The sequence below is a fragment of the Bubalus kerabau genome, chromosome 4 (genome assembly GCF_029407905.1).
Source record: "Bubalus kerabau isolate K-KA32 ecotype Philippines breed swamp buffalo chromosome 4, PCC_UOA_SB_1v2, whole genome shotgun sequence".
NCBI classification, from domain to species: Eukaryota; Metazoa; Chordata; class Mammalia; order Artiodactyla; family Bovidae; genus Bubalus; species Bubalus kerabau.
Genome location: NC_073627.1, coordinates 108,332,312 through 108,350,668, shown reverse-complemented (window position 1 = coordinate 108,350,668; position 18,357 = coordinate 108,332,312). Strand labels below are relative to the sequence as shown.

The window sequence follows — 18,357 nt, the reverse complement described above, 5'->3', positions numbered from 1 at the left end:
GGACATGCTGCTGAACACTTGCGAGACAGGTCCCCACAGGACTCAGCAGCTGTGACTGCCTCTCTGAGGGCGAGTATGCCTTCTGCCAGTTCTAGCACTGGCTGATTGTGTGGCACTCTGCCGATTAGGACATCCCCTGGCATTTAGGCGACTCTCATAGAAATCCATATACTTTAAGAGCTAGTCCCAGCTTAAATCTCATCAATTCAAACTCAGAAGAAGCCACTGGTAGAAAGATAAATTCAGTGAACTTTGGTGGGGATACCTATGTAAGGACGAAGCAGGGGCCTCTTTGTGCTGTTTTTACATTTTCCAGTGCTGCAGTTTTTCTCATTTTAAAGCATTCTTCTTATGGACGTACGCAAACGTTGACAAAGTAGACAGGAAGCCTGGGGAATATGAATACGTGTAAATATCAAGTCAGACATTTTTTAAGGATGTCATTTATTCTAAAGCATGTTAGAATTACTTTAAAGCCATTAGTGTCTGGATTCTCTAAATGTAGAGACACGTTTTAAAAACACACTTTTCCTATCAGAGTTTAATAATGGTAAAGGCAGATCATTTTTTCAACAATAAAGAAGAAAAAATATTGCTTTTGACCTGACAAACCATAACATCTGCCTGTAAGCTTTTCATCAAGACCCCAAACACCACATTTTGAGGTGTTCAGCTGCAGAGTTACCCTGATTAAAAATTTCAGGGAAAAGCTTGTGATGTTGACTTGAGTGCTGTAGGTTCTATATTTAGGGCTAAGTCAAACCTTGAACAGACTTTATTGTTTGACTTTAGATTATTGCAGATTTTGACATGTTTCTTTTGAGTTCCCTTTGCTATCCTTGGAATCAGAGGTGAAGAATGATCTTCTTTCTTACTTGCACGCATCCTTGGATTGTGTCAAGCGTCTGGGTGCTGCAGTGCATCCCATAAAGCACTGTGGAAGACACAAAACAAGGGTAAAGCATCAAGCGTCCAGGGTCAAAGCTCTTAAGCAAATCAGGAAAAGCTGCCAGCCTTCAAGAGCAAATGTCTCTTTACAAAAGAACAATTTAAAATAAGAAAGACAATCATGGTAACTTCATTTGCATTTTACTTCCAGCAGTTTGCACAGAATCCCATCATCTCCAGCAGCTTCCCTTCCCACATGTGTCAGAGAAAGTCAGCAGCTGTCCTGGACCAATATCTTGCCCTGTGAAGAATTACTAGGAACTACTTTTACCAGCTTTAAAAGATTTGCTCTTTGCATGCTCTCAGAAATTACAGTCTGAAGGCAACTGATTCTAATTGTGGATGGGAAAATGGATTTGGAGGGAAGAGAACTCTTGCTGGCCTGATATTTCTGCAGATTGTGGAAACTGGCTTTATTTGAAGTTTCAGACACTTTCCTGAAATGACGTAGCCTCTCATTTCCTGCCCCGCTCTCTTTTCTTGTGAGAGGAATGTGAAGAAAAAAATTTCTCAGAAAACTCTCTGCCATCAATTTTAAGTTGAAATATAGGAAGGATTTTGATTCATGGTACCAAGAATGGGGAAAGGGGGAAAGCCATAGAGAGTGGACAGGAAATGAACAGAGAGAAAAGGAAAGAAAAACATTGCCCAGACACTGTGTATTCTCAGCCTCTGTCCCAAAGACATATTTGCTCATTCATTTGAACATGTACCTGGAATTAATGTTAGTTCCTGCAGAAAAAATGAAGGATCCCTGGATGATTTCAGTCATTTATTTCACCCTCCCATAGTTTGACTTATAGGATAAATAGAAAATAACTTTCAGACCAAGCAACGTGTTAGAGGTGACAATTCTGTGATATCTGTAAATCTAAGCTTTCTACTCACCACTCTGAGAAACACCACTCTCGTCAGCAAGGAACCTTGAGATGATAACTAAAGGGCACTTCTATTGATTTGTTAGTATGTTGAAGCATTTGAAAATATGTGACGTGCATTATGATCATGGAAATAAAGATAAATGATAATTAACTTAATACAAGTTTTATAGTCCCATATAAAAGAATACCTGAGGGTTAAGTGATTCACCTGTGGGAAATGCTTAGAATAGGCTCTGGTACCTATGAGTGTTCCATAATACTGGCTCTTTCTATGATTGCCTAGCCTATCTCTTTTGGTTAAAAATGCTCTTTTGCTTTAGAAAGTGAAAATGAAAGTCGCTCAGTCATGTCCAGCTGTTTGCGACCCCAAGGACTATACAGTTCATGGAATTCTCCAGGCCAGAATACTGGAGTGGGTAGCCTTTCTGTTCCCTAGGAGATCTTCCCAACCCAGGGATCGAATCCTCTCTCATTGCAGGCGGATTCTTTACTAGCTGAGCCACAAGGCTAGCCCTTGCTTTAGAAACTACATGTTTATAAGTCCTAGAAGAAATTGGAAAAACAAATTGAACTTAAAAGGAATTTGAATGGTCAGATGGTGCTGGGAGACAAAAGCAAGTTTTGTCTTCCCCATACTAGAAATGAAAGCTTGCATGTGCTCTAATTTTATTTCTAATCTATATTCAGAAAAATGAATATTAATATATAGATATGATAAGAAGGATATAGGATTTGGTTCTGATTGAAATAGCTGTTCTGGATATAATCCTCAGTAGCATCATCTCTGTAATGGGCATAAGTGTCCTTGCGGTTGGGGGCAAGATAGCCCCCAACCAAATGTGAAAACTGGATATGGTTTTATAAAGTATTCAGTTTTAGTCTGTTATGATATAAGCATGTTGTCTTCTGAGGGATAAGAAAAAAACTTACTGAGTCATCTTGGAATGTAGCGAGTAAGACCTTGATGTAACATTCTGACTCTCTCTAGAATCCTTAATAAAAGTCTTTCATCCATTGGTTTACATTTCCCTGAGATAAGGGTCTTCCATCCATAGCTTCCCTCCTCTCTCTCTTCCTACACCAAAGACCCTGGGAATGTAAACCTACACCAGCAAGAATTCCTGCCCTGCTGGGTGCTGGAGAATCTGGTCCCATACTGAACATCCTGTTCTGGGAATGTGCAAAGAGACATTGGAGGATGAGGGAGGAAGTAACTGACACTGCCTGGAGCAATCCAGGAAGGCATGGGAAGGAGGTTCCACTGGAGCTGGACCACCAGGAATGAGGCAGTTTCTCCCAGCTTTGAGGATGACTGATGGGGAAGAACATTGCTGGCTAAAGGCATAAAGAGTATCACATAAATTGGAGACCTACATGCACTTGTTTGCTAGCAATATTGTTAGACAAAAAAAAGTTTTGTTTAGGTGAAGAGCCATGTGTCATAATTAACTAGAAACTTCTAATACTGATGATAACATGTATCACTTATTCTATACCAGATTCTGTCCTGTTTAAACCTTCAGTAGTCTTGAGGATGCCGCAATTTTTATACCCATTTGACAGATGAGAAAACTGAAGCCAAGAGATGTTAAGACACTCACCAAAGATTACACATTTAGTAAGTAGAAGATTGGGAGTTTGATCCAAGAACAGTCTGGATCTGGATTCTAGGCTGGTATCCACAGCACTCTTACTGCCTCTATAGCAACAATCTGGAAGTTGAAATATCAAGACGTTATTTCCGACTCTTTAAAACACTATTTACACTACAAACTAGTCGAAGTGATTTTCTAAAAACAGGCCTTCGCAGTTTTGCAGCCATTGCCAAAGCATGTAAAATGTGAGTTTGGGGGATTTACTAAGAATTCGAAAATTGCTTTTAGATTCTTTTGTAGAATTCCATGGTAATGGGAGAAGTGACTCTGGTTCATTATTGTCAGTGTTTGACATTGCATGTGTGTGCTCAGTCATGTCTGACTCTTTGTGACCCCAAGGACTGTAGCCCACTAGGTTCCTCTGTCCATGGAATTTTCCAGTCAAGAATACTGCAGTGGGTTGCCATTTTTTACTCCAGGGGAACTTCCTGACCCAGGAATTGAACCTGCAACTCCTGTGTCTTGCATTGGCAGGCAGATTTTTACAACTGAGTCATGTATCTATCCATTATAGAGAATATACTGAAGTAACTCCTTCCCCATGACCTCAGTGAAACATTTAATCAGTCAGTCAATGGTCCATGTCATGAAAGGCAGAATGGTTGTTAAATTCATTAACATTAAATTGTTAATGTTAAAAATTCACATTAATGAAATCAGAGGGAAGTTTATTTTGAAAATCAGAGGGTAATGTTTTCCTCCATTTCAAATGTCCCATCGTTCTCTCCGGTGAGAGCTTTCTGGCTCTCTTCTCCACTGAGAGCTAAAGCTTCTTCTGGTTTGGCTGGTGTGACATTCAAGTTGCCATGTTAAAAAAATTATAATTCGATGACTTCCTGGCTCTGGCCCTATGCTTGCTGCAGCCCAGGGGGCGGCGCTCACTGCTCTGAGCAGTATTGGCCAGCTGCCGCCTTTCTGCAGGTGCCCAGGTCTGTGCCCTGAAATCGAAGCATCTGCACATTCTCTGGGGAGTCACTTCTCTGCCTTTTTTTCTTATCCCCTCTCTTCCCTCTCACACATCCCGCCTCACACGCTAAGCTCTGCCTTTGAACTGAAGAATGGCCTTGATTACAAATACCTGTTCAGACAGGCCCAGCCTCCCCCAAAGAAAACTCACCGCCATGCCTTGGCGACATCTTACGTGGCACTCTGAGCTGTTTGTGGCGGGGACACTCAGAGTCTGCTGCAGCTCTTGTCTCTTGATTAGGCCCTGGAGCCAAGGCTTCCAGGAGGAGCCATGCTCGTCAGCTGTCAGTCAGGAGGCAGCCTGTCCCTCCCAGGCGCTGCCCCTGCCACAGGGGGATGACCGGACTGTAAAAATGAAATAGACTTCAGTGGGATGCCAGAAATTCATTTTCTCCCTCAGATGCTTTCATCTCACTCATTTCACTGTGTTTACAGGCCCACAGGTTTCCTGAGGGCAGCCATGATTTAGATTTACAGTTCCCCAGGCAGTCTGATTCTGAGGAAAAGTTATAACACCTGTAATGTATTACTGTCTCCTAGAGGAGCAAAGCATGTCAGGGGCTGTGGAGGTTGGCTACCCCAATAACTGCAGGCTCTCTCTGCACTGCAGCACCAACAAAGGCAGGCTGGGCTGCACGCCTCAGCCTCTCTCCTTATCTGTCTGCACATAGGCACGCAACACACTCGGGCTCTTAGAGATTGGGTGATGGCGATGCTGATGGGGAGGTGGGGTGGTGGTGATTCAGTGTTTCATTAAAAGAGGCTCTGCATGGCCACTCCCCAGACAGTCCACAGGCCCAAGTTCCGATATTAGGCCCCCAAATGATTGGGTTTGCAGGGGAAGGAACCATAAGGCAGTCAGGCTGGGATGGGGGAGGTGATTGCTGTTAGCAAAAGCAGAAGCTCCCTACAAAACCTTGTCTCTCTTGTTGATTCCTTTTGCTTAAAATCTGGTGCATCTTTGCTAAGGAAAGTAGAACTGGCATTAGGCTAATCCTGAGGAGGGGCTGTCAAATGGGGCACATGACAGGTAGGCAGGGGGACTCCCTTGAGGATGCGGATGTTGCCTCTCAGCTGGGGACCCACTTAGGGGGCAAAGCCATGAGGGAAGTCACTTTTTGAAGTGGATGGCGGTGACGGGCATTGTTCAGCCTGCCTCTAGTACCAGCTCTGGGATATGGAGATCCACAGGTTCATTGTCTTTCCCCACATGCCCTGTCCTTCTTCTCAAGGATCCCTTATGAGTCCAGCTCACCATTTGTCACGTAACAGTGTCTGTCTGGCTTCCCTAAGGGTGGAAGATACATAGAGATGCTCATTCACTTGTGTTCCTCAAGTGTGGGAGGGGCCCCTTCCTCTCAACAGTGAGAGCTGTTCTGGGCAGTGAGTATGAGGACTAGGTGGCTAAAGGTGTGTTTGAATCACCATCCTTAGGACTATAAAGTTAAATGTGGTTATTAATAATGAAAAATTACATACCATTAGGAGTATCTTGCCTGGAAAATCCCAAGGACAGAGGAGCCTGGTAGGCTGCAGTCCATGGGGTCGCAAAGAGTCGGACACAACTGAGCGACTTTACTTTCACTTTTCACTTTCATGCATTGGAGAAGGCAACGGCACCCCACTCCAGTACTCTTGTCTGGAAAATCCCATGGATGGAGGAGCCTGGTGGGCTGCAGTCCATGGGGTCGCTAAGAGTCGGATATGACTGAGCGATTTCACTTTGACGCATTGGAGAAGGAAATGGCAACCCACTCCAGTGTTCTTGCCTGGAGAATCCCAGGGACGGGGGAGCCTGGTGGGCTGCCGTCTATGGGGTTGCACAGAGTTGGACACAACTGAAGCGACTTAGCAGCAGCAGGAGACTGTTACCCAGAACCCAAAGATCATCTAAAATCTTGAAAGAACGCAATAGGCTCTAGTATTAGTGTTTTTCTTGTATCTGCCACAGGTTCTCATGTTTAGGGGGTAGCCACAGTTGTAAGTTTGGTACGTTATTTTTTAATTGTTACTAAGCCACTTGAAGATGGCAAAAGTTTGGTCATTTTGGGTCCTCGAATGCCTGAAGACTAGGACCTCCTTTCATTTTAACTCCACCCCCCCCAACCCCCCGTCCCACCCCTCTCCTCACCCCTTGCTGATTTAACTTCACCATGTGAATAAGAAGTCAACTTACTGTTGTTATTTTGTTGTTACTGTTGTTTTGAGCACTGAGATTTCATTTCTGCACTTCTCTTTTTTTTTTCTCCAACCCCCTCTTCCATTGAAATCTTGATGGAGAGTCTGCCTTGTATCTGAGGGTTTCTACTGCCTTCCTCTTAATAAAGCATATTTAGAAATATGCTTTGAGTGATTCTCAAAGCATAGTGCTAGACCAGCAGCATTGACATCACTTGGGGACTGGTTATGCAAATTCTCAGGTCCACCCCAGCCATGTTAAAGTGAATTGTAGAAGTGGGGCTCAACAAACTGTGTTAAAGAGCTCTCAGGTGATTCCCGTGCAGGCTCAAGCTTAAGAATCCCTGATAATGGTAAGGCCTTTTCCCAAATAAACAGGCAAAGTCCGGTTTAAAGTGGCCATGGGTAAATTCTGTGTGTGAAACACTCATTTATCCTTTTCTTTAAAATTATGGGGCCTTGAGGCTGTTCCCAAGTAGATAGCCTGTTCTGCACACTCTCCTGCACTGGGCCTAAGCCATGCCAGACGAGGGACAGATGTTCTTGGAAAGTGGGGCCACTCTTCTCTTTCTGTTCGTGGGCCTCTTGCCTGTCTTAAAAAATATTTGGCTTCCCTAGTGGCTCAGTTTGGAGAAGGCAATGGCACCCCACTCCAGTACTCTTGCCTGGAAAATCCCATGGATGGAGGAGCCTGGTAGGCTGCAGTCCATGGGGTCGCTAGGAGTCGGACACGACTGAGTGACTTCGCTTTCACTTTTCACTTTCATGCATTGGAGAAGGAAATGGCAAGACACTCCAGTGTTCTTGCCTGGAGAATCCCAGGGACAGGGGAGCCTGGTGGGCTGCCGTCTTTGGGGTCACACAGAGTCGGACATGACTGAAGTGACTTAGCAGCCAATTTATTGTTAGACATGATCTAGGACACGGAAAGAAAAAAAGTCAAGCTTTCTTGAAGTTGTAACATTTCAGTCAGGGTTATTAGATGTATTTAAAATATGGAGCCATTGGGAAGGACTGACCAAAAGCTTGGGGATCTCAAAGGAAATTTTTCTATTTCTTTTTTTTTAATTAGAGAATAATTACTTTACAGTATTGTGATGGTGTTTTTGCCATACATCAACATGAATCAGTGTTAGGCATACGTATGTCCCCTCCCTTGTGAACCCCCCTCCACTTCCCTCGTCTCCCCACTCCTTTAGATTGTCACAGAGCGCTGGCTTTGGGTTCCCTGTGTCATACATCAAACTCCCACTGGCTGTCTGTTTTACATATGATAATGTATATGTTTCAGTGCTATTCTTTCAATCCAAGGGAAATTTGATCTAAAGGATAGGCCAAAGATTTGATGTCTAGGTGAGCAACAGAGAGGGTCTAGCGCTCTAGTGGACTCAGCAAACCCTGTTTCCTTTGCCTTCTGGAAACGTATTTCCTGGCTCCTCTTGCAGTTAAGTAGAGCCATGTGATTATCTTCTGGCCAAATGCCAGGTCTGGTCCCATGTCCTGTGCATGCTGTCTTTCCCCTTCCACTGGATGGTGTGCAGGAGAAAGAGGGCCTAAAGCATGTGGATTCACAGGACGCAAGGAGCCTGGTTCCTGAATGACGGAATGGAGCAGAGGCCTCACTACACCCTTCTCCCCATCTGGCCCCCAACACATACTTGTGCTCCATCCCATGGACTCTGACATGGGTAAGAAAGAAAGTCTTATCATGTCAAACCGCTGAGATTTGGGGGTTTATGTTTTATATGATGAAATCAGTGATTTTTCTCATGGTTGAAAACAGTTTAGGAACTTCATCTCTTGATAAAAGTCAAATACTTACGCCTCCATCCCTTGTGGCTAATGAATTTTTTTCTTTCTCTATCATCAATACTCACCTTTATTGAGCAAGTTCACCTTGCCAAAGAAGACAGGCAAGATCATCAATTTGGATAAATACCCCCAGAAGGACATGCCAATTTACATAATAGTAATACAGAGAAAGTGTTCAAGAGAAGAAAGTAAGATTTTATTAGGCAAGCTTTTCTTCCATTCAGTCGAATTTAGAACATTAATAATCTTAAGGAGAACATCTCTTCTTTTTTTATATACTAGAAAAAATTAATTAAATGGCTTAAAAGATATTAGAGCATAATAATAATAGCTTACATTTGTAGTAGGCTTAATATGGGCTAGTCATTTTGCTAAGCACTTTACATGAATTATTTCCTTAAAAGATAAAGAAATTGAGTCCTGGGAAGTCAGGTAATTTGCTTAAGTTTACATAGCTAGGAAGCAGCAAATCCAGGAATCCAGTAACCCAAGACAGCCTGGCTCCAAAGTCCATGCTCTTAAATACCATACTCTCCCTAATAAAAGATCAAGAAATGTCAAGTCATCTTTAAGATGAATGGTGCATTCTGATCATCTTTAACGAACAAACAGATCCATATTTCTAGACCAAAAAATCCACTTTAATTTTCTTTTTGTAACAAAGGCCTTTGAAATGGCAGGTGCATTATGGCCACTCTGATTGGGACTTCTGACTAATACGCTGTCTGATCTGTTCTGAGTCCTCACTGTTGATTCTCCTTCCCCATAGACATGTTGCTTGGGATTTATGTGATTTTTATGCACTTTGTTATAGTGTGGCCAGATCCACCTTACCTGACCCTGTTATCCAAGAGTACCCAGGCCTGTTTCCTGTGATGAGAGCAAACCAAAGGTGAAAAAGGCATTCAGAGAGTGAATCTGGCCAAGTTCCTTAAATATTCAGCTTTGATTTTCATTCTTCTGCAAAACATTACTGCCATGATAGCACTCTAGCTTGGCTTGGGATAGCAACAGCAGAATTTCTTGCTGTTCCTATATTAAGAATGTGTTCTCAGAAACAGCTGGTGTGTTACAAATGCAACTGAGTGCCTTAGGAAGTGAAATGATTGGAATCCCACTCCTAAGCATGCAGGCTGTCGATATTTGAGGGTTGGTAAATGACATGGCAGGAAGGATGCCACAGGGACCAGAGACATTAGAGCTTGAGAGAACCAAGCTCCATGTGTCTCATGGCTTTGTGAACATGACTTTTACCTAACCATGACCATGGACTACTGTTGTAGGAAGTTTATATTTGTAAATCAGTTCTTAGATCTCTCAAGTAAGATGTTGGCTGAGGACAGTGCTTCATGACAGTCTTCATGGACAAGCATGGGTGGCATATGGGTAGCTGTGAGCAGTTTTTCTTCATTTCTTTGGAGATAGAATGGCCATATTAGAGGAGGAAGACTTTTTGTTTAATTATATATTAGGGAAATGCCCCAATATTAAAGGATATATTAGCAGTAAAGGGTTCACAGTCTCTTAAGAGTAATCACAATGAACGTTAATAGAATGATGTGTGGTTTGCAGTTCAACTTTACATGTATTGTCCCAGTTGGTCTTTCAGAAAAGATAAGTGGGAGGGACAAATGCCACTGTTTTCATCCCCGTTTTAAAGATGGAGAAACTGAGATCAAAGAGGTTAAGTGACTTGCCCAGCCTATCCACCTGAGAAGTGATGCTGCATTCATTACCGTTCTGACCTCCTTCCTTGACTATCAACTTTTAGCTTACAGGACAGTGTATCCCACATTTTTCATTTACTATCTTGATCATTCTTTTTCAGTTTTATTTCTTGAACTTTTTTTTCTGTCTTCCTTGAAGTACTGACATTCCAGATTTTAATTTACCTTTTCCTTTTTCTCCCTTTTTTGATAAACTCTCATTAGGAAAACTCATCCATCCCCATTAGAAGGAAATCAGTGATGGATTTATTCAACATTCACTTCAACCTCCTAATATTTTATCTTCCTATACAGTAAAAGTGGGACAGCTAAAAAAAAAAAAATGAATTATATTTCCCAGACTCCCTTGCAGCTAGATCTCAGGGTACAAAATAAGTTCTGCTGATTAGATAATATGTAAGATATTTTAACATCTTTAATGAGATATGATTCACATACCATACAATTCAGCCATTTAAAGTATATAATTTGATGACTTTTAGTACATTCAAAGAGTAGTATAACAACCATGATAATCAAGAAAATATGTACTTTCAAAAGGCAAAAGTGAGACCAAAGCCATCTATTTGCTGCTTTTGATGATTATTGCTGGTGAGCACAATCATGGAGGCTTTGGGCTCCTCTGAAGCGGTTTTGTAGTATCCAGTCACTGACTTCCTATATGTCAAGAGGCAGTTGCAGCAGTGGAGTAGTGGCTTCCTGATTGCTTGATTGAGCTACCTAATTATGATGGTGATTGTAGCTTTCCTCACACATTAATTCTGCAAACATCTTCTGGGCGTTATTCCTGAAAATCCAATTTCAAACCTGCTCCTCCAGCCTTTCCAACAATTTCATGAATGCTTAATTCCCTGTATTAATTCCTTGCTGAGAAAGTAGTGAGAGTAATTTGTCTCTTCCAAACAGACCACTTTGAGCTCAGTTTTTGTATTTTTAACTTTCAATTTCTCTACTTCGAGGGTACCTCCTAGTCAACCTTCCCCAAACTGAACTGATTATGCTCACTCACAAGTCTGAGCATCCTGAGTCTCTCACTTCATCAAACGTCTCTACCAACAGCTCAGTTAACAGGTCAGTAATCTTGGAGTCATCCTTAACCACCTTTCCTTCCAACTTCCCTCTTGACCCAAAAACCAAATCCTAAATCTGAAGGTTCGCTATCATCTCTGGTTTGACATTCTTTCTCTCTTGCTTGGGTTGTTACAAAGAGTAACAGCCCTTACTCCTAACTGGACCCCTTCATATTCTCAGATCAGCCTACATGGAGACCAGATGATTTACTGAAAGCACCATTCTCATCATTGTCATGTTCTTTCTTAAAACCCTTAAGTAACTCCTGCCTAAAAGTAAAATGTAGGATTGAAGTTCCTCACCACAGTGTTCAAAGCCCTTCATGATGGGTCTCTGTCTAGCATTCTAGACTCATTTTCTGCTTTTTCTTTTCTCACTTTTTATGCTTCAGTCATATTAGACTATACACTATGGCTTTTCACACTCTTATTTATTTTTGAGTAGGCAGTTTCTCAATTGTAATTTTACTGTTGATTTTTTTATTTAAATTTTCTTTTTGTCCTTCAAAAACCCTACTTAAGTGTCATCTCTTTGACTGTGAAGGCTTTATTGCCCAAGTTCCCTAAATGCCCTGTACACACCTCAGTGTAATCAGTCACTGCCTTCTCTTATCCCCCCTTCTACTTGATGTATCCTATATGGCCTGTGTCTCATGTGTTGTGCTTATCCCCTAGTCTGGTACTGTGTCTCACTATCTCTGTGCACCTAGCACAGAGCCTGACACATAGCAGATACTCTGAATGATTTAAGAGCATAACTGAACTGCAACCCATTACCAAATCTAATCATCTTTCTACTAAAGGTTTAGAATAAAAGGTGGCTAAATCAAATATTAATGTAAGTAGGGTTGAAGATACCATGGTATAATAAAGAAACCACTCTTCTCTATAAATTCCCCTTTGTAGATAAATACCCAAAATATTGTAAGTGATTATTTGAACAGATATTTTACACCAGTGTTCATAACAGTACCATCCACAGTAGCCAAAATGTGGAAGCAACCCAAATGCCCATAGATGAACAGATAAACAAAAATGCAGTATTTTCACATAAATGCAACATTATTCAGCCTTAAAAAGGAAGAAAATTCTGATACATGCTACAACATGGATGAATCTTGAAGACAATTGCTAAATAAGCCAGACACAAACAGATATATATTGTATGATTTCACTTATATTGGATATCTATACCTTATATAGCAGTCAAATTCATAAAGAAAGTAAACTGCTGGTTTCCAGAGGCTAGAGGGATAGGGGAAAGGGAAGTTATATTTTAACTTCAATTTGGGATGAAAAAAAATACAGATGAGAGGTTATTGTTTCACTATAATGTAAATATACTTAATGCCACTGAACTGAGCACTTAACATGGGTAAAATGGTAAATCCTGTGTTATATATATTTTACCACAATAAAAAAAAGCATTCTTCTGTTAAGGATACATGAGTTCTATTCTCAGATCTTCCATCACACAGCAATGTAAAACTGAATGTGATACTCTACTCTCCTAGGGTTCAGTTTCCTTACCTATCTAAAGGGAATAAAGGCTTGACAGTCTCTTCCAGCTTTAAAATGATCTTGCTACCTATTAGAAGATCTAAGCCTATTAATATTTGGTGAAGGGTCCATGTCAGTGACCACACTGCAAAAGATTCACTACACCTCAACCTTGGAGAACTTTCACAGTTCTTCTCCTGGGGGCTCTTGGGGGACAGCTGAGCTTCTGCAGGATGCTCCTAGTGATGACTGACTGCAATATGATACTTCCTTTTTGTCCATGACGTATCACCAGTGGAACAGAATGTCTCTTCAGGATTCAATTAACTGTTAATTCATTTAGCATTTATTAAGTATTTGCCATATGTCAGAGTCTACTAAGGATCAGGACTACAGGTAATCAGTAAGACGTGTGGTTCTGAGTACTCACAGTACTGTGGGAGACACCAACTTATTAACACACACTGAAAAAGATTTTGCATTTGAAAAATCAGAACAGATATTTACAAAGAACTGTGGGATTCCTATGAGGAATAAAATGTCACAGAGAAGGTTAATTCAGTATTAATCTTGAATGTGGAGTTCATGAAAGAGGAGCTGAGTGAGAGAACTCCTGATTGTCCTCTTGCATCACCCACTGTGTTCATGCTGCCCCAACATGGCAGCTGGGCTATGAGAACAACTCAGGAAAGGTGGCCATATGCATGGCAGGATGGCTTCTATAAATAGCATTTTTTCTTAAACTTGATATCTTCTGATATATTCTCATAGATACACCCTCTCTTAATAGCCTTTAAAGACTCCCTTAGGCAAAAATAAAATATTACTCACAATTGCTATTCTCTTAATAGCTTTACCAGTGTTTGCTGTTCCAATGTCAACAGTCATTATATAGCTTGGCTTTCAGTGTGGGATTAAACCTTCTTTTATTCTTATAATCATCAGAAAAGCAATTGGGTAGTTAGTATGCTCTTTGGAATTCCATTGCAAAAGAATGAAGTTCTGCCAGATTCTGTCTTGGAAGAAGAAAACAGACGCAAAAGGTGAAAAGAGAAAAAAAAGCTCCTGAAAGGGAGATACTGACAGGTTACACCAGTCACAGAACAGACATGCAGCACCCAAGGGTCACCGACTTGGAAGACGTGCCAAAGTTAGCCAGCCGGTCCCAGCATGCAGGGGCTGGAAGGGAACTAATTAATTAAAGAATATCAAACATGTTGTCAGAATGCAAAGAGCAGAAGATAAAATGGACTTCACATAGTTTAACCAGTAGGAGAGGAGTAAGATCATACTGAACTCATAAAAAATTTCTTCAAAAAAATAAGTTTAACACATTTGATTCTATCATGATTAGAAGATAAATTGCTCTTTCAAATTCTGACCAAAGAGAGGAACCAACGTCTTCCTTAAAAAAAAAAAAGGACTAAATATTAACATTTATTGAGCACCTACTATGTGCAAAACACTGAGAGAAGCCTTCTGGGCAAATAAGTTAACACTTGCATTTACATTGTATTCTATGTAGAGTTTTGTAGTGTTTCAGCCTGGATGCCATTTTGTTTATGTTTCCTCAATTAATTCTTGTGACAGCAAGTGGAAGGAGATGTTATTTTCACAGATGAAGAAGCAGGTAACAGACCTAGGTCTTAACTCCGATTTCACAGTGCACTGACTGTGTTATGTCTTTTTTGTTTTAAATTAGAGTTGATTTACAGTGTAGTGTTACTTTCAGACATACAACAAAGTGAATCTGTTATACATATACATATATCCACTTTTTAAAGATTATTTTCCCATGTAGACCATTACAGAGTATTGAGTAGAGTTACCTGTGCTCTCTAGGTCCTTAGTAGTAATCTATTTTTTGAAAAAATTTGTTTTGGCTGTACTGGTCTTTGTTGCTGCGTGTGGGCTTTCTCCAGTTGCAACCAGCAGGGGCTATTGTCTAGTTGTGGTGCCCGGGCTTCTCATTGCAGTGCCTTCTCTTGTTGCAGAGCATGGGCCCTAGGGTGTGCAGGTTAAGTAGTTGTGGTGCATGGGCTCAGTTGCATGCTTAGTTCCCTGTGGCCTGTGGAATCTTCCTGGATCAGGGATCGAACTGGCATCCCCTGCATTGGCAGCAGATTCTTAACCAATGGACCACCAGGGAAGGCCTAGTGTAGTGTAGCGTGTAGCTGTGTTACCTTTGAAAGTTATACCTCACTGGACCTGAAGCCCCTCTCTTCCCTCTGTTCCACAGGGAAGCCAGGCAGTAGTCACTGCAATAAGAATGGCTTCAATGGGGGTGACTAAGGAAAGAGTCCATCTGCTTTGCTGGCCTCAGCAAAATGCTGACACGGACAGGGTTTGCCTCAACCATTTTTTCCTCTCTCTTAAAAAGTTTTTACTTCTCAAGGCATGAGACTTCAAATTCTCCTCTCCCTCCTTCCAAAAACCTGCTCTCGAGTCCTGCCTTCACATCAGGCTGTAAAATTCCCAAGAATCTTTTTTGGTGTCGAATCCTTTCAAGAACATCTCTGTTTTAACAGGGAGCTAAGCATTGAACTAAGATTCCCTAAGCAGTCTTTGATCTGTCTGGAAACTTCAGAATCTTACCTGGGAGAGTTCTCCTGCCAGGCTGCTTTAAGGGCACGCTGTTAGCATGTGTCTCCATTTGAGGCTGGAGCTGGGATGCAGGCTCATAGATTCATGTCGTTGCTGGGGAAGAATGCTGTAATCCATTGCCACCATAGGCAGGTTTCTGCATCTGTCAGCAGATATTCCTCTTCTGAACCTTTACATTTTGATGCTGTCTTTGGGCCTAAACATAATGTTAAAAATTACTGCTCATGATGGAAAAAGATGACAAGAGAAAGAGTGGTTGTTTCCATGCCGTCTTAAATGAGACCACCCTGCCCGTCCATCATCGTGCCTTGTGACTATGGTTTGGAAGGCGAGAAACCTTTACTGGGTAGGGCCCCCCTCTTTTCCTAATCAGCTCACACTCAGTCCTTTCTTTATGTTCACGACCTGCTGCCAACAGATCTTAGAATTGCAGAAATATAAATAAATAAAATGGTTGTCCCTTTCAAGAATATCAGATACCTCTGCTTTTAGTAAAGAAAGGAAAATACAACTTCCGGACATTGTTAAAGAGGGCAAAGGAATTGGTAGCTCATGGTATCTACTCATGGCCTGAATTCACACTAACTAGCAGTCAACTACTCCCTTAACCTTGAGGCTGTTCTTGCTTAGATTCTCAGTAATACTTTCTCCCTTAACCAGGGGATACCATTGCCACTTACTTAAATTATCTTCACAGGGATGATAAATGCCTGCTCTGGGGTTCCTATTTTCTGTATTCTTCTTCAGAAACTTGGAAAAAGAAGTTTTCATCTTGTTTCAGACCACTCTGTTGAAAGTTTTGAAAGAGCTGGAAGAAGAAAGGGACAGAAATAATATCCACTGAGTGTGTATTATATAGCTGGTCTTTTGTGTAAATGCCTTTACTAAGATCAGATCAGATCAGATCAGTCGCTCAGTCGTGTCTGACTCTTTGTGACCGCATGAATCGCAGCACGCCAGGCCTCCCTGTCCATCATCAACTCCCGGAGTTCACTGAGACTCACTTCCATCGAGTCAGTGATGCCATCCAGCCATCTCATCCTCTGGCGTCCCCTTCTCCTCTTGCCCCCAATCCCTCCCAGCATCAGAGTCTTTTCCAATGAGTCAACTCTTCACATGAGGTGGCCAAAGTACTGGAGTTTCAGCTTTAGCATCATTCCTTCCAAAGAAATCCCAGGGCTGATCTCCTTGCGGTCCAATGGACTCTCACGAGTCTTCTCCAACACCACAGTTCAAAAGCATCAATTCTTCGGCACTCAGCCTTCTTCACAGTCCAACTCTCACATCCATACATGACCACAGGAATAACCTTAGCCTTGACTAGACGAACCTTTTTTGGCAAAGTAATGTCTCTGCTTTTGAATATGCTATCTAGGTTGGTCATAACTTTCCTTCAAGGAGTAAGCATCTTTTAATTTCTTGGCTGCAGTCACCATCTGTAGTGATTTTGGAGCCCAGAAAAATAAAGTCTGACACTGTTTCCACTGTTTCCCCATCTATTTCCCATGAAGTGATGGGACCGGATGCCATGATCTTCGTTTTCTGAATGTTGAGCTTTAAGCCAACTTTTTCACTCTCCACTTTCACTTTCATCAAGAGGCTTTTGAGTTCCTCTTCACTTTCTGCCATAAGGATGGTGTCATCTGCATATCTGAGGTTATTGATATTTCTCCCGGCAATCTTGATTCCAGCTTGCGTTTCTTCCAGTCCAGCATTTCTCATGATGTACTCTGCATATAAGTTAAATAAACAGGGTGACAATATACAGCCTTGATGTACTCCTTTTCCTATTTGGAACCAGTCTGTTGTTCCATGTCCAGTTCTAACTGTTGCTTCCTGACCTGCATACAAATTTCTCAAGAGGCAGGTCAGGTAGTCTGGTATTCCCATCTCTTTAAGAATTTTCCACAGTTTATTGTGATCCACACAGTCCAAGGTTTTGGCATAGTCAATAAAGCAGAAATAGATGCTTTTCTGGAACTCTCTTGCTTTTTCCATGATCCAGCGGATGTTGGCAATTTGATCTCTGGTTCCTCTGCCTTTTCTAAAACCAGCTTGAACATCAGGAAGTTCACGGTTCACATATTGCTGAAGCCTGGCTTGGAGAATTTTGAGCATTACTTTACTAGCATGTGAGAAGAGTGCAATTGTGCGGTAGTTTGAGCATTCTTTGGCATTGCCTTTCTTTGGGATTGGAATGAAAACTGACCTTTTCCAGTCCTGTGGCCACTGCTGAGTTTTCCAAATTTGCTGGCATGTTGAGTGCAGCACTTTCACAGCATCATCTTTCACAATTTGGAATAGCTCAACTGGAATTCAATCACCTCCACTAGCTTTGTTCGTAGTGATGCTTCCTAAGGCCCACTTGACTTCACATTCCAGGATGTCTGGCTCTCGGTGAGTGATCACACCATGGTGATTACCTGGGTCGTGAAGATCTTTTTTGTACAGTTCTTCTGTGTATTCTTGCCATCTCTTCTGAATATCTTCTGCTTCTGTTAGGTCCATACCATTTCTGTCCTTTATCGAGCCCATTCTCTTTGATTGCCATTATACAGTTGGGTATACCAGTCCCATACACTGTGCTGAAGTTGCCCAAGGTCAAGTTGGGCTTGCATGAATTTGTAAGCCCAGTGACATGAACCACTCTACCATCCCACCTCCCTGAACCATTATCCCTGACAATCACAGTCCCAGTTCTAGACTCTCTTTGTTATCTATATAACACGAAGAAACTGGAAGGTTCTTAAGTTCTACCACAATCACTTTAGGTGGCAGATTTATTGCTCTAACTCTGGAAACAATTGCTGATTCTCTCCCCAAGCTACAGTGCAGCTGAGGCCAGAGGGAAACACTGAAGAAGGTGTGGATAAGCAACACAGAGTCACAATATTGGATGGACTTGATGATCATCTTGGTTGGTCTCTTCTTTCATTGATATCAGGAGCCCTGAGCCCCATAAAGAGACTTTGATGTGTAAAAAGTCATACAAGGAATTAAGCTCAGTTTAGAATCC

At 41.7% G+C, this 18,357-nt stretch overlaps 1 long non-coding RNA gene across 1 annotated transcript; it reads right to left on the bottom strand.

The window, feature by feature from the left end:
* Positions 1-609: 609 nt before the first annotated feature.
* On the bottom strand, positions 610-5,011 carry LOC129650071 (uncharacterized). Its single transcript, XR_008713566.1, has 3 exons — positions 4,602-5,011; positions 3,431-3,541; positions 610-934 (listed from the first exon to the last, which is right to left on the bottom strand). It is a non-coding gene; the product is annotated as an uncharacterized LOC129650071 (long non-coding RNA).
* Between the last annotated feature and the right edge of the window lie 13,346 nt (positions 5,012-18,357).